This window comes from Procambarus clarkii, chromosome 85, assembly GCF_040958095.1.
Source record: "Procambarus clarkii isolate CNS0578487 chromosome 85, FALCON_Pclarkii_2.0, whole genome shotgun sequence".
In the NCBI taxonomy this organism is placed as follows: Eukaryota; Metazoa; Arthropoda; class Malacostraca; order Decapoda; family Cambaridae; genus Procambarus; species Procambarus clarkii.
This window is the reverse complement of record NC_091234.1, coordinates 10,083,722-10,100,939: the sequence shown is the minus strand read 5'-3', so window position 1 is coordinate 10,100,939 and position 17,218 is coordinate 10,083,722.

Below are 17,218 nucleotides of genomic sequence, written 5' to 3'. Positions count from 1 at the left end.
CTACTGGAAGGTAGTTGTGCTTTCTGGGTTCGAGTCCCACTGGTGGGTGTTGTCCAAAGATTATTAATCTTCACTTGTGGTTTATGCAAGTATAGGCTTATAAGCTGGACACAAGTTCTCTCACATTGACAGTGACTTGACGAAAAATGCAGACTGACCCCTCACTCATCTGGTGCCTTCGGGAGGTGGAGATGTTTGAGATATATATCTCGAACTATCTACTTCTTTTGTAAGGTCTGATGGCGTAGTGGGTTAAAGCATACTAGTTATGCCAGCTACTGGAAGGTAGTTGTGCTTTCTGGGTTCGAGTCCCACTGGTGGGTGCTGTCCAAAGATTATTAATCTTCACTTGTGGTTTATGCAAGTATAGGCTTATAAGCTGGACACGAGTTCTCTCACATTGACAGTGGCTTGACGAAAAATGCAGACTGACCCCTCACTCATCTGGTGCCTTCGGGAGGTGGAGATGTTTGAGATATATATCTCGAACTATCTACTTCTTTTGTAAGGTCTGATGGCGTAGTGGGTTAAAGCATACTAGTTATGCCAGCTACTGGAAGGTAGTTGTGCTTTCTGGGTTCGAGTCCCACTGGTGGGTGTTGTCCAAAGATTATTAATCTTCACTTGTGGTTTATGCAAGTATAGGCTTATAAGCTGGACACGAGTTCTCTCACATTGACAGTGGCTTGACGAAAAATGCAGACTGACCCCTCACTCATCTGGTGCCTTCGGGAGGTGGAGATGTTTGAGATATATATCTCGAACTATCTACTTCTTTTGTAAGGTCTGATGGCGTAGTGGGTTAAAGCATACTAGTTATGCCAGCTACTGGAAGGTAGTTGTGCTTTCTGGGTTCGAGTCCCACTGGTGGGTGTTGTCCAAAGATTATTAATCTTCACTTGTGGTTTATGCAAGTATAGGCTTATAAGCTGGACAAGAGTTCTCTCACATTGACAGTGACTTGACGAAATATGCAGACTGACCCCTCTTTCATCTGGTGCCTTCGGGAGGTGGAGATGTTTGAGATATATATCTCGAACTATCTACTTCTTTTGTAAGGTCTGATGGCGTAGTGGGTTAAAGCATACTAGTTATGCCTGCTACTGGAAGGTAGTTGTGCTTTCTGGGTTCGAGTCCCACTGGTGGGTGTTGTCCAAAGATTATTAATCTTCACTTGTGGTTTATGCAAGTATAGGCTTATAAGCTGGACACGAGTTCTCTCACATTGACAGTGGCTTGACGAAAAATGCAGACTGACCCCTCACTCATCTGGTGCCTTCGGGAGGTGGAGATGTTTGAGATATATATCTCGAACTATCTACTTCTTTTGTAAGGTCTGATGGCGTAGTGGGTTAAAGCATACTAGTTATGCCAGCTACTGGAAGGTAGTTGTGCTTTCTGGGTTCGAGTCCCACTGGTGGGTGTTGTCCAAAGATTATTAATCTTCACTTGTGGTTTATGCAAGTATAGGCTTATAAGCTGGACACGAGTTCTCTCACATTGACAGTGGCTTGACAAAAAATGCAGACTGACCCCTCACTCATCTGGTGCCTTCGGGAGGTGGAGATGTTTGAGATATATATCTCGAACTATCTACTTCTTTTGTAAGGTCTGATGGCGTAGTGGGTTAAAGCATACTAGTTATGCCAGCTACTGGAAGGTAGTTGTGCTTTCTGGGTTCGAGTCCCACTGGTGGGTGTTGTCCAAAGATTATTAATCTTCACTTGTGGTTTATGCAAGTATAGGCTTATAAGCTGGACACGAGTTCTCTCACATTGACAGTGGCTTGACGAAAAATGCAGACTGACCCATCACTCATCTGGTGCCTTCGGGAGGTGGAGATGTTTGAGATAAATATCTCGAACTATCTACTTCTTTTGTAAGGTCTGATGGCGTAGTGGGTTAAAGCATACTAGTTATGCCAGCTACTGGAAGGTAGTTGTGCTTTCTGGGTTCGAGTCCCACTGGTTGGTGTTGTCCAAAGATTATTAATCTTCACTTGTGGTTTATGCAAGTATAGGCTTATAAGCTGGACACGAGTTCTCTCACATTGACAGTGGCTTGACGAAAAATGCAGACTGACCCCTCACTCATCTGGTGCCTTCGGGAGGTGGAGATGTTTGAGATATATATCTCGAACTATCTACTTCTTTTGTAAGGTCTGATGGCGTAGTGGGTTAAAGCATACTAGTTATGCCAGCTACTGGAAGGTAGTTGTGCTTTCTGGGTTCGAGTCCCACTGGTGGGTGTTGTCCAAAGATTATTAATCTTCACTTGTGGTTTATGCAAGTATAGGCTTATAAGCTGGACACGAGTTCTCTCACATTGACAGTGACTTGACGAAAAATGCAGACTGACCCCTCACTCATCTGGTGCCTTCGGGAGGTGGAGATGTTTGAGATATATATCTCGAACTATCTACTTCTTTTGTAAGGTCTGATGGCGTAGTGGGTTAAAGCATACTAGTTATGCCAGCTACTGGAAGGTAGTTGTGCTTTCTGGGTTCGAGTCCCACTGGTGGGTGTTGTCCAAAGATTATTAATCTTCACTTGTGGTTTATGCAAGTATAGGCTTATAAGCTGGACACGAGTTCTCTCACATTGACAGTGGCTTGACGAAAAATGCAGACTGACCCCTCACTCATCTGGTGCCTTCGGGAGGTGGAGATGTTTGAGATATATATCTCGAACTATCTACTTCTTTTGTAAGGTCTGATGGCGTAGTGGGTTAAAGCATACTAGTTATGCCAGCTACTGGAAGGTAGTTGTGCTTTCTGGGTTCGAGTCCCACTGGTGGGTGTTGTCCAAAGATTATTAATCTTCACTTGTGGTTTATGCAAGTATAGGCTTATAAGCTGCACACGAGTTCTCTCACATTGACATTGGCTTGACGAAAAATGCAGACTGACCCCTCACTCATCTGGTGCCTTCGGGAGGTGGAGATGTTTGAGATAAATATCTCGAACTATCTACTTCTTTTGTAAGGTCTGATGGCGTAGTGGGTTGAAGCATACTAGTTATGCCAGCTACTGGAAGGTAGTTGTGCTTTCTGGGTTCGAGTCCCACTGGTGGGTGTTGTCCAAAGATTATTAATCTTCACTTGTGGTTTATGCAAGTATAGGCTTATAAGCTGGACACGAGTTCTCTCACATTGACAGTGGCTTGACGAAAAATGCAGACTGACCCCTCACTCATCTGGTGCCTTCGGGAGGTGGAGATGTTTGAGATATATATCTCGAACTATCTACTTCTTTTGTAAGGTCTGATGGCGTAGTGGGTTAAAGCATACTAGTTATGCCAGCTACTGGAAGGTAGTTGTGCTTTCTGGGTTCGAGTCCCACTGGTGGGTGTTGTCCAAAGATTATTAATCTTCACTTGTGGTTTATGCAAGTATAGGCTTATAAGCTGGACACGAGTTCTCTCACATTGACAGTGGCTTGACGAAAAATGCAGACTGACCCCTCACTCATCTGGTGCCTTTGGGAGGTGGAGATGTTTGAGATATATATCTCGAACTATCTACTTCTTTTGTAAGGTCTGATGGCGTAGTGGGTTAAAGCATACTAGTTATGCCAGCTACTGGAAGGTAGTTGTGCTTTCTGGGTTCGAGTCCCACTGGTGGGTGTTGTCCAAAGATTATTAATCTTCACTTGTGGTTTATGCAAGTATAGGCTTATAAGCTGGACACGAGTTCTCTCACATTGACAGTGGCTTGACGAAAAATGCAGACTGACCCCTCACTCATCTGGTGCCTTCGGGAGGTGGAGATGTTTGAGATATATATCTCGAACTATCTACTTCTTTTGTAAGGTCTGATGGCGTAGTGGGTTAAAGCATACTAGTTATGCCAGCTACTGGAAGGTAGTTGTGCTTTCTGGGTTCGAGTCCCACTGGTGGGTGTTGTCCAAAGATTATTAATCTTCACTTGTGGTTTATGCAAGTATAGGCTTATAAGCTGGACACGAGTTCTCTCACATTGACAGTGGCTTGACAAAAAATGCAGACTGACCCCTCACTCATCTGGTGCCTTCGGGAGGTGGAGATGTTTGAGATATATATATCTCGAACTATCTACTTCTTTTGTAAGGTCTGATGGCGTAGTGGGTTAAAGCATACTAGTTATGCCAGCTACTGGAAGGTAGTTGTGCTTTCTGGGTTCGAGTCCCACTGGTGGGTGTTGTCCAAAGATTATTAATCTTCACTTGTGGTTTATGCAAGTATAGGCTTATAAGCTGGACACGAGTTCTCTCACATTGACAGTGGCTTGACGAAAAATGCAGACTGACCCCTCACTCATCTGGTGCCTTCGGGAGGTGGAGATGTTTGAGATATATATCTCGAACTATCTACTTCTTTTGTAAGGTCTGATGGCGTAGTGGGTTAAAGCATACTAGTTATGCCAGCTACTGGAAGGTAGTTGTGCTTTCTGGGTTCGAGTCCCACTGGTGGGTGTTGTCCAAAGATTATTAATCTTCACATGTGGTTTATGCAAGTATAGGCTTATAAGCTGGACACGAGTTCTCTCACATTGACAGTGGCTTGACGAAAAATGCAGACTGACCCCTCACTCATCTGGTGCCTTCGGGAGGTGGAGATGTTTGAGATATATATCTCGAACTATCTACTTCTTTTGTAAGGTCTGATGGCGTAGTGGGTTAAAGCATACTAGTTATGCCAGCTACTGGAAGGTAGTTGTGCTTTCTGGGTTCGAGTCCCACTGGTGGGTGTTGTCCAAAGATTATTAATCTTCACTTGTGGTTTATGCAAGTATAGGCTTATAAGCTGGACACGAGTTCTCTCACATTGACAGTGGCTTGACGAAAAATGCAGACTGACCCCTCACTCATCTGGTGCCTTCGGGAGGTGGAGATGTTTGAGATATATATCTCGAACTATCTACTTCTTTTGTAAGGTCTGATGGCGTAGTGGGTTAAAGCATACTAGTTATGCCAGCTACTGGAAGGTAGTTGTGCTTTCTGGGTTCGAGTCCCGCTGGTGGGTGTTGTCCAAAGATTATTAATCTTCACTTGTGGTTTATGCAAGTATAGGCTTATAAGCTGGACACGAGTTCTCTCACATTGACAGTGGCTTGACGAAAAATGCAGACTGACCCCTCACTCATCTGGTGCCTTCGGGAGGTGGAGATGTTTGAGATATATATCTCGAACTATCTACTTCTTTTGTAAGGTCTGATGGCGTAGTGGGTTAAAGCATACTAGTTATGCCAGCTACTGGAAGGTAGTTGTGCTTTCTGGGTTCGAGTCCCACTGGTGGGTGTTGTCCAAAGATTATTAATCTTCACTTGTGGTTTATGCAAGTATAGGCTTATAAGCTGGACACGAGTTCTCTCACATTGACAGTGGCTTGACGAAAAATGCAGACTGACCCCTCACTCATCTGGTGCCTTCGGGAGGTGGAGATGTTTGAGATATATATCTCGAACTATCTACTTCTTTTGTAAGGTCTGATGGCGTAGTGGGTTAAAGCATACTAGTTATGCCAGCTACTGGAAGGTAGTTGTGCTTTCTGGGTTCGAGTCCCACTGGTGGGTGTTGTCCAAAGATTATTAATCTTCACTTGTGGTTTATGCAAGTATAGGCTTATAAGCTGGACACGAGTTCTCTCACATTGACAGTGGCTTGACGAAAAATGCAGACTGACCCCTCACTCATCTGGTGCCTTCGGGAGGTGGAGATGTTTGAGATATATATCTCGAACTATCTACTTCTTTTGTAAGGTCTGATGGCGTAGTGGGTTAAAGCATACTAGTTATGCCAGCTACTGGAAGGTAGTTGTGCTTTCTGGGTTCGAGTCCCACTGGTAGGTGTTGTCCAAAGATTATTAATCTTCACTTGTGGTTTATGCAAGTATAGGCTTATAAGCTGGACACGAGTTCTCTCACATTGACAGTGGCTTGACGAAAAATGCAGACTGACCCCTCACTCATCTGGTGCCTTCGGGAGGTGGAGATGTTTGAGATATATATCTCGAACTATCTACTTCTTTTGTAAGGTCTGATGGCGTAGTGGGTTAAAGCATACTAGTTATGCCAGCTACTGGAAGGTAGTTGTGCTTTCTGGGTTCGAGTCCCACTGGTGGGTGTTGTCCAAAGATTATTAATCTTCACTTGTGGTTTATGCAAGTATAGGCTAATAAGCTGGACACGAGTTCTCTCACATTGACAGTGGCTTGACGAAAAATGCAGACTGACCCCTCACTCATCTGGTGCCTTCGGGAGGTGGAGATGTTTGAGATATATATCTCGAACTATCTACTTCTTTTGTAAGGTCTGATGGCGTAGTGGGTTAAAGCATACTAGTTATGCCAGCTACTGGAAGGTAGTTGTGCTTTCTGGGTTCGATTCCCACTGGTGGGTGTTGTCCAAAGATTATTAATCTTCACTTGTGGTTTATGCAAGTATAGGCTTATAAGCTGGACACGAGTTCTCTCACATTGACAGTGGCTTGACGAAAAATGCAGACTGACCCCTCACTCATCTGGTGCCTTCGGGAGGTGGAGATGTTTGAGATATATATCTCGAACTATCTACTTCTTTTGTAAGGTCTGATGGCGTAGTGGGTTAAAGCATACTAGTTATGCCAGCAACTGGAAGGTAGTTGTGCTTTCTGGGTTCGAGTCCCACTGGTGGGTGTTGTCCAAAGATTATTAATCTTCACTTGTGGTTTATGCAAGTATAGGCTTATAAGCTGGACACGAGTTCTCTCACATTGACAGTGGCTTGACGAAAAATGCAGACTGACCCCTCACTCATCTGGTGCCTTCGGGAGGTGGAGATGTTTGAGATATATATCTCGAACTATCTACTTCTTTTGTAAGGTCTGATGGCGTAGTGGGTTAAAGCATACTAGTTATGCCAGCTACTGGAAGGTAGTTGTGCTTTCTGGGTTCGATTCCCACTGGTGGGTGTTGTCCAAAGATTATTAATCTTCACTTGTGGTTTATGCAAGTATAGGCTTATAAGCTGGACACGAGTTCTCTCACATTGACAGTGGCTTGACGAAAAATGCAGACTGACCCCTCACTCATCTGGTGCCTTCGGGAGGTGGAGATGTTTGAGATATATATCTCGAACTATCTACTTCTTTTGTAAGGTCTGATGGCGTAGTGGGTTAAAGCATACTAGTTATGCCAGCAACTGGAAGGTAGTTGTGCTTTCTGGGTTCGAGTCCCACTGGTGGGTGTTGTCCAAAGATTATTAATCTTCACTTGTGGTTTATGCAAGTATAGGCTTATAAGCTGGACACGAGTTCTCTCACATTGACAGTGGCTTGACGAAAAATGCAGACTGACCCCTCACTCATCTGGTGCCTTCGGGAGGTGGAGATGTTTGAGATATATATCTCGAACTATCTACTTCTTTTGTAAGGTCTGATGGCGTAGTGGGTTAAAGCATACTAGTTATGCCAGCTACTGGAAGGTAGTTGTGCTTTCTGGGTTCGAGTCCCACTGGTGGGTGTTGTCCAAAGATTATTAATCTTCACTTGTGGTTTATGCAAGTATAGGCTTATAAGCTGGACACGAGTTCTCTCACATTGACAGTGGCTTGACGAAAAATGCAGACTGACCCCTCACTCATCTGGTGCCTTCGGGAGGTGGAGATGTTAGAGATATATATCTCGAACTATCTACTTCTTTTGTAAGGTCTGATGGCGTAGTGGGTTAAAGCATACTAGTTATGCCAGCTACTGGAAGGTAGTTGTGCTTTCTGGGTTCGAGTCCCACTGGTGGGTGTTGTCCAAAGATTATTAATCTTCACTTGTGGTTTATGCAAGTATAGGCTTATAAGCTGGACACAAGTTCTCTCACATTGACAGTGGCTTGACGAAAAATGCAGACTGACCCCTCACTCATCTGGTGCCTTCGGGAGGTGGAGATGTTTGAGATATATATCTCGAACTATCTACTTCTTTTGTAAGGTCTGATGGCGTAGTGGGTTAAAGCATACTAGTTATGCCAGCTACTGGAAGGTAGTTGTGCTTTCTGGGTTCGAGTCCCACTGGTGGGTGTTGTCCAAAGATTATTAATCTTCACTTGTGGTTTATGCAAGTATAGGCTTATAAGCTGGACACGAGTTCTCTCACATTGACAGTGGCTTGACGAAAAATGCAGACTGACCCCTCACTCATCTGGTGCCTTCGGGAGGTGGAGATGTTTGAGATATATATCTCGAACTATCTACTTCTTTTGTAAGGTCTGATGGCGTAGTGGGTTAAAGCATACTAGTTATGCCAGCAACTGGAAGGTAGTTGTGCTTTCTGGGTTCGAGTCCCACTGGTGGGTGTTGTCCAAAGATTATTAATCTTCACTTGTGGTTTATGCAAGTATAGGCTTATAAGCTGGACACGAGTTCTCTCACATTGACAGTGGCTTGACGAAAAATGCAGACTGACCCCTCACTCATCTGGTGCCTTCGGGAGGTGGAGATGTTTGAGATATATATCTCGAACTATCTACTTCTTTTGTAAGGTCTGATGGCGTAGTGGGTTAAAGCATACTAGTTATGCCAGCTACTGGAAGGTAGTTGTGCTTTCTGGGTTCGATTCCCACTGGTGGGTGTTGTCCAAAGATTATTAATCTTCACTTGTGGTTTATGCAAGTATAGGCTTATAAGCTGGACACGAGTTCTCTCACATTGACAGTGGCTTGACGAAAAATGCAGACTGACCCCTCACTCATCTGGTGCCTTCGGGAGGTGGAGATGTTTGAGATATATATCTCGAACTATCTACTTCTTTTGTAAGGTCTGATGGCGTAGTGGGTTAAAGCATACTAGTTATGCCAGCAACTGGAAGGTAGTTGTGCTTTCTGGGTTCGAGTCCCACTGGTGGGTGTTGTCCAAAGATTATTAATCTTCACTTGTGGTTTATGCAAGTATAGGCTTATAAGCTGGACACGAGTTCTCTCACATTGACAGTGGCTTGACGAAAAATGCAGACTGACCCCTCACTCATCTGGTGCCTTCGGGAGGTGGAGATGTTTGAGATATATATCTCGAACTATCTACTTCTTTTGTAAGGTCTGATGGCGTAGTGGGTTAAAGCATACTAGTTATGCCAGCTACTGGAAGGTAGTTGTGCTTTCTGGGTTCGAGTCCCACTGGTGGGTGTTGTCCAAAGATTATTAATCTTCACTTGTGGTTTATGCAAGTATAGGCTTATAAGCTGGACACGAGTTCTCTCACATTGACAGTGGCTTGACGAAAAATGCAGACTGACCCCTCACTCATCTGGTGCCTTCGGGAGGTGGAGATGTTAGAGATATATATCTCGAACTATCTACTTCTTTTGTAAGGTCTGATGGCGTAGTGGGTTAAAGCATACTAGTTATGCCAGCTACTGGAAGGTAGTTGTGCTTTCTGGGTTCGAGTCCCACTGGTGGGTGTTGTCCAAAGATTATTAATCTTCACTTGTGGTTTATGCAAGTATAGGCTTATAAGCTGGACACAAGTTCTCTCACATTGACAGTGGCTTGACGAAAAATGCAGACTGACCCCTCACTCATCTGGTGCCTTCGGGAGGTGGAGATGTTTGAGATATATATCTCGAACTATCTACTTCTTTTGTAAGGTCTGATGGCGTAGTGGGTTAAAGCATACTAGTTATGCCAGCTACTGGAAGGTAGTTGTGCTTTCTGGGTTCGAGTCCCACTGGTGGGTGTTGTCCAAAGATTATTAATCTTCACTTGTGGTTTATGCAAGTATAGGCTTATAAGCTGGACACGAGTTCTCTCACATTGACAGTGGCTTGACGAAAAATGCAGACTGACCCCTCACTCATCTGGTGCCTTTGGGAGGTGGAGATGTTTGAGATATATATCTCGAACTATCTTCTTCTTTTGTAAGGTCTGATGGCGTAGTGGGTTAAAGCATACTAGTTATGCCAGCTACTGGAAGGTAGTTGTGCTTTCTGGGTTCGAGTCCCACTGGTGGGTGTTGTCCAAAGATTATTAATCTTCACTTGTGGTTTATGCAAGTATAGGCTTATAAGCTGGACACGAGTTCTCTCACATTGACAGTGGCTTGACGAAAAATGCAGACTGACCCCTCACTCATCTGGTGCCTTCGGGAGGTGGAGATGTTTGAGATATATATCTCGAACTATCTACTTCTTTTGTAAGGTCTGATGGCGTAGTGGGTTAAAGCATACTAGTTATGCCAGCTACTGGAAGGTAGTTGTGCTTTCTGGGTTCGAGTCCCACTGGTGGGTGTTGTCCAAAGATTATTAATCTTCACTTGTGGTTTATGCAAGTATAGGCTTATAAGCTGGACACGAGTTCTCTCACATTGACAGTGGCTTGACGAAAAATGCAGACTGACCCCTCACTCATCTGGTGCCTTTGGGAGGTGGAGATGTTTGAGATATATATCTCGAACTATCTACTTCTTTTGTAAGGTCTGATGGCGTAGTGGGTTAAAGCATACTAGTTATGCCAGCTACTGGAAGGTAGTTGTGCTTTCTGGGTTCGAGTCCCACTGGTGGGTGTTGTCCAAAGATTATTAATCTTCACTTGTGGTTTATGCAAGTATAGGCTTATAAGCTGGACACGAGTTCTCTCACATTGACAGTGGCTTGACGAAAAATGCAGACTGACCCCTCACTCATCTGGTGCCTTCGGGAGGTGGAGATGTTTAAGATATATATCTCGAACTATCTACTTCTTTTGTAAGGTCTGATGGCGTAGTGGGTTAAAGCATACTAATTATGCCAGCTACTGGAAGGTAGTTGTGCTTTCTGGGTTCGAGTCCCACTGGTGGGTGTTGTCCAAAGATTATTAATCTTCACTTGTGGTTTATGCAAGTATAGGCTTATAAGCTGGACACGAGTTCTCTCACATTGACAGTGGCTTGACGAAAAATGCAGACTGACCCCTCACTCATCTGGTGCCTTCGGTAGGTGGAGATGTTTGAGATATATATCTCGAACTATCTACTTCTTTTGTAAGGTCTGATGGCGTAGTGGGTTAAAGCATACTAGTTATGCCAGCTACTGGAAGGTAGTTGTGCTTTCTGGGTTCGAGTCCCACTGGTGGGTGTTGTCCAAAGATTATTAATCTTCACTTGTGGTTTATGCAAGTATAGGCTTATAAGCTGGACACGAGTTCTCTCACATTGACAGTGGCTTGACGAAAAATGCAGACTGACCCCTCACTCATCTGGTGCCTTCGGGAGGTGGAGATGTTTGAGATATATATCTCGAACTATCTACTTCTTTTGTAAGGTCTGATGGCGTAGTGGGTTAAAGCATACTAGTTATGCCAGCTACTGGAAGGTAGTTGTGCTTTCTGGGTTCGAGTCCCGCTGGTGGGTGTTGTCCAAAGATTATTAATCTTCACTTGTGGTTTATGCAAGTATAGGCTTATAAGCTGGACACGAGTTCTCTCACATTGACAGTGGCTTGACGAAAAATGCAGACTGACCCCTCACTCATCTGGTGCCTTCGGGAGGTGGAGATGTTTGAGATATATATCTCGAACTATCTACTTCTTTTGTAAGGTCTGATGGCGTAGTGGGTTAAAGCATTCTAGTTATGCCAGCTACTGGAAGGTAGTTGTGCTTTCTGGGTTCGAGTCCCACTGGTGGGTGTTGTCCAAAGATTATTAATCTTCACTTGTGGTTTATGCAAGTATAGGCTTATAAGCTGGACACGAGTTCTCTCACATTGACAGTGGCTTGACGAAAAATGCAGACTGACCCCTCACTCATCTGGTGCCTTCGGGAGGTGGAGATGTTTGAGATATATATCTCGAACTATCTACTTCTTTTGTAAGGTCTGATGGCGTAGTGGGTTAAAGCATACTAGTTATGCCAGCTACTGGAAGGTAGTTGTGCTTTCTGGGTTCGAGTCCCACTGGTGGGTGTTGTCCAAAGATTATTAATCTTCACTTGTGGTTTATGCAAGTATAGGCTTATAAGCTGGACACGAGTTCTCTCACATTGACAGTGGCTTGACGAAAAATGCAGACTGACCCCTCACTCATCTGGTGCCTTCGGGAGGTGGAGATGTTTGAGATATATATCTCGAACTATCTACTTCTTTTGTAAGGTCTGATGGCGTAGTGGGTTAAAGCATACTAGTTATGCCAGCTACTGGAAGGTAGTTGTGCTTTCTGGGTTCGAGTCCCACTGGTGGGTGTTGTCCAAAGATTATTAATCTTCACTTGTGGTTTATGCAAGTATAGGCTTATAAGCTGGACACGAGTTCTCTCACATTGACAGTGGCTTGACGAAAAATGCAGACTGACCCCTCACTCATCTGGTGCCTTCGGGAGGTGGAGATGTTTGAGATATATATCTCGAACTATCTACTTCTTTTGTAAGGTCTGATGGCGTAGTGGGTTAAAGCATACTAGTTATGCCAGCTACTGGAAGGAAGTTGTGCTTTCTGGGTTCGAGTCCCACTGGTGGATGTTGTCCAAAGATTATTAATCTTCACTTGTGGTTTATGCAAGTATAGGCTTATAAGCTGGACACGAGTTCTCTCACATTGACAGTGGCTTGACGAAAAAAGCAGACTGACCCCTCACTCATCTGGTGCCTTCGGGAGGTGGAGATGTTTGAGATATATATCTCGAACTATCTACTTCTTTTGTAAGGTCTGATGGCGTAGTGGGTTAAAGCATACTAGTTATGCCAGCTACTGGAAGGTAGTTGTGCTTTCTGGGTTCGAGTCCCACTGGTGGGTGTTGTCCAAAGATTATTAATCTTCACTTGTGGTTTATGCAAGTATAGGCTTATAAGCTGGACACGAGTTCTCTCACATTGACAGTGGCTTGACGAAAAATGCAGACTGACCCCTCACTCATCTGGTGCCTTCGGGAGGTGGAGATGTTTGAGATATATATCTCGAACTATCTACTTCTTTTGTAAGGTCTGATGGCGTAGTGGGTTAAAGCATACTAGTTATGCCAGCTACTGGAAGGTAGTTGTGCTTTCTGGGTTCGAGTCCCACTGGTGGGTGTTGTCCAAAGATTATTAATCTTCACTTGTGGTTTATGCAAGTATAGGCTTATAAGGTGGACACGAGTTCTCTCACATTGACAGTGGCTTGACGAAAAATGCAGACTGACCCCTCACTCATCTGGTGCCTTCGGGAGGTGGAGATGTTTGAGATATATATCTCGAACTATCTACTTCTTTTGTAAGGTCTGATGGCGTAGTGGGTTAAAGCATACTAGTTATGCCAGCTACTGGAAGGTAGTTGTGCTTTCTGGGTTCGAGTCCCACTGGTGGGTGTTGTCCAAAGATTATTAATCTTCACTTGTGGTTTATGCAAGTATAGGCTTATAAGCTGGACACGAGTTCTCTCACATTGACAGTGGCTTGACGAAAAATGCAGACTGACCCCTCACTCATCTGGTGCCTTCGGGAGGTGGAGATGTTTGAGATATATATCTCGAACTATCTACTTCTTTTGTAAGGTCTGATGGCGTAGTGGGTTAAAGCATACTAGTTATGCCAGCTACTGGAAGGTAGTTGTGCTTTCTGGGTTCGAGTCCCACTGGTGGGTGTTGTCCAAAGATTATTAATCTTCACTTGTGGTTTATGCAAGTATAGGCTTATAAGCTGGACACGAGTTCTCTCACATTGACAGTGGCTTGACGAAAAATGCAGACTGACCCCTCACTCATCTGGTGCCTTCGGGAGGTGGAGACGTTTGAGATATATATCTCGAACTATCTACTTCTTTTGTAAGGTCTGATGGCGTAGTGGGTTAAAGCATACTAGTTATGCCAGCTACTGGAAGGTAGTTGTGCTTTCTGGGTTCGAGTCCCACTGGTGGGTGTTGTCCAAAGATTATTAATCTTCACTTGTGGTTTATGCAAGTATAGGCTTATAAGCTGGACACGAGTTCTCTCACATTGACAGTGGCTTGACGAAAAATGCAGACTGACCCCTCACTCATCTGGTGCCTTCGGGAGGTGGAGATGTTTGAGATATATATCTCGAACTATCTACTTCTTTTGTAAGGTCTGATGGCGCAGTGGGTTAAAGCATACTAGTTATGCCAGCTACTGGAAGGTAGTTGTGCTTTCTGGGTTCGAGTCCCACTGGTGGGTGTTGTCCAAAGATTATTAATCTTCACTTGTGGTTTATGCAAGTATAGGCTTATAAGCTGGACACGAGTTCTCTCACATTGACAGTGGCTTGACGAAAAATGCAGACTGACCCCTCACTCATCTGGTGCCTTCGGGAGGTGGAGATGTTTGAGATATATATCTCGAACTATCTACTTCTTTTGTAAGGTCTGATGGCGTAGTGGGTTAAAGCATACTAGTTATGCCAGCTACTGGAAGGTAGTTGTGCTTTCTGGGTTCGAGTCCCACTGGTGGGCGTTGTCCAAAGATTATTAATCTTCACTTGTGGTTTATGCAAGTATAGGCTTATAAGCTGGACACGAGTTCTCTCACATTGACAGTGGCTTGACGAAAAATGCAGACTGACCCCTCACTCATCTGGTGCCTTCGGGAGGTGGAGATGTTTGAGATATATATCTCGAACTATCTACTTCTTTTGTAAGGTCTGATGGCGTAGTGGGTTAAAGCATACTAGTTATGCCAGCTACTGGAAGGTAGTTGTGCTTTCTGGGTTCGAGTCCCACTGGTGGGTGTTGTCCAAAGATTATTAATCTTCACTTGTGGTTTATGCAAGTATAGGCTTATAAGCTGGACACGAGTTCTCTCACATTGACAGTGGCTTGACGAAAAATGCGGACTGACCCCTCACTCATCTGGTGCCTTCGGGAGGTGGAGATGTTTGAGATAAATATCTCGAACTATCTACTTCTTTTGTAAGGTCTGATGGCGTAGTGGGTTAAAGCATACTAGTTATGCCAGCTACTGGAAGGTAGTTGTGCTTTCTGGGTTCGAGTCCCACTGGTGAGTGTTGTCCAAAGATTATTAATCTTCACTTGTGGTTTATGCAAGTATAGGCTTATAAACTGGACACGAGTTCTCTCACATTGACAGTGGCTTGACGAAAAATGCAGACTGACCCCTCACTCATCTGGTGCCTTCGGGAGGTGGAGATGTTTGAGATATATATCTCGAACTATCTACTTCTTTTGTAAGGTCTGATGGCGTAGTGGGTTAAAGCATACTAGTTATGCCAGCTACTGGAAGGTAGTTGTGCTTTCTGGGTTCGAGTCCCACTGGTGGGTGTTGTCCAAAGATTATTAATCTTCACTTGTGGTTTATGCAAGTATAGGCTTATAAGCTGGACACGAGTTCTCTCACATTGACAGTGGCTTGACGAAAAATGCAGACTGACCCCTCACTCATCTGGTGCCTTCGGGAGGTGGAGATGTTTGAGATATATATCTCGAACTATCTACTTCTTTTGTAAGGTCTGATGGCGTAGTGGGTTAAAGCATACTAGTTATGCCAGCTACTGGAAGGTAGTTGTGCTTTCTGGGTTCGAGTCCCACTGGTGGGTGTTGTCCAAAGATTATTAATCTTCACTTGTGGTTTATGCAAGTATAGGCTTATAAGCTGGACACGAGTTCTCTCACATTGACAGTGGCTTGACGAAAAATGCAGACTGACCCCTCACTCATCTGGTGCCTTTGGGAGGTGGAGATGTTTGAGATATATATCTCGAACTATCTACTTCTTTTGTAAGGTCTGATGGCGTAGTGGGTTAAAGCATACTAGTTATGCCAGCTACTGGAAGGTAGTTGTGCTTTCTGGGTTCGAGTCCCACTGGTGGGTGTTGTCCAAAGATTATTAATCTTCACTTGTGGTTTATGCAAGTATAGGCTTATAAGCTGGACACGAGTTCTCTCACATTGACAGTGGCTTGACGAAAAATGCAGACTGACCCCTCACTCATCTGGTGCCTTCGGGAGGTGGAGATGTTTGAGATATATATCTCGAACTATCTACTTCTTTTGTAAGGTCTGATGGCGTAGTGGGTTAAAGCATACTAGTTATGCCAGCTACTGGAAGGTAGTTGTGCTTTCTGGGTTCGAGTCCCACTGGTGGGTGTTGTCCAAAGATTATTAATCTTCACTTGTGGTTTATGCAAGTATAGGCTTATAAGCTGGACACGAGTTCTCTCACATTGACAGTGGCTTGACGAAAAATGCAGACTGACCCCTCACTCATCTGGTGCCTACGGGAGGTGGAGATGTTTGAGATATATATCTCGAACTATCTACTTCTTTTGTAAGGTCTGATGGCGTAGTGGGTTAAAGCATACTAGTTATGCCAGCTACTGGAAGGTAGTTGTGCTTTCTGGGTTCGAGTCCCACTGGTGGGTGTTGTCCAAAGATTATTAATCTTCACTTGTGGTTTATGCAAGTATAGGCTTATAAGCTGGACACGAGTTCTCTCACATTGACAGTGGCTTGACGAAAAATGCAGACTGACCCCTCACTCATCTGGTGCCTTTGGGAGGTGGAGATGTTTGAGATATATATCTCGAACTATCTACTTCTTTTGTAAGGTCTGATGGCGTAGTGGGTTAAAGCATACTAGTTATGCCAGCTACTGGAAGGTAGTTGTGCTTTCTGGGTTCGAGTCCCACTGGTGGGTGTTGTCCAAAGATTATTAATCTTCACTTGTGGTTTATGCAAGTATAGGCTTATAAGCTGGACACGAGTTCTCTCACATTGACAGTGGCTTGACGAAAAATGCAGACTGACCCCTCACTCATCTGGTGCCTTCGGGAGGTGGAGATGTTTGAGATATATATCTCGAACTATCTACTTCTTTTGTAAGGTCTGATGGCGTAGTGGGTTAAAGCATACTAGTTATGCCAGCTACTGGAAGGTAGTTGTGCTTTCTGGGTTCGAGTCCCACTGGTGGGTGTTGTCCAAAGATTATTAATCTTCACTTGTGGTTTATGCAAGTATAGGCTTATAAGCTGGACACGAGTTCTCTCACATTGACAGTGGCTTGACGAAAAATGCAGACTGACCCCTCACTCATCTGGTGCCTTCGGGAGGTGGAGATGTTTGAGATATATATCTCGAACTATCTACTTCTTTTGTAAGGTCTGATGGCGTAGTGGGTTAAAGCATACTAGTTATGCCAGCTACTGGAAGGTAGTTGTGCTTTCTGGGTTCGAGTCCCACTGGTGGGTGTTGTCCAAAGATTATTAATCTTCACTTGTGGTTTATGCAAGTATAGGCTTATAAGCTGGACACGAGTTCTCTCACATTGACAGTGGCTTGACAAAAAATGCAGACTGACCCCTCACT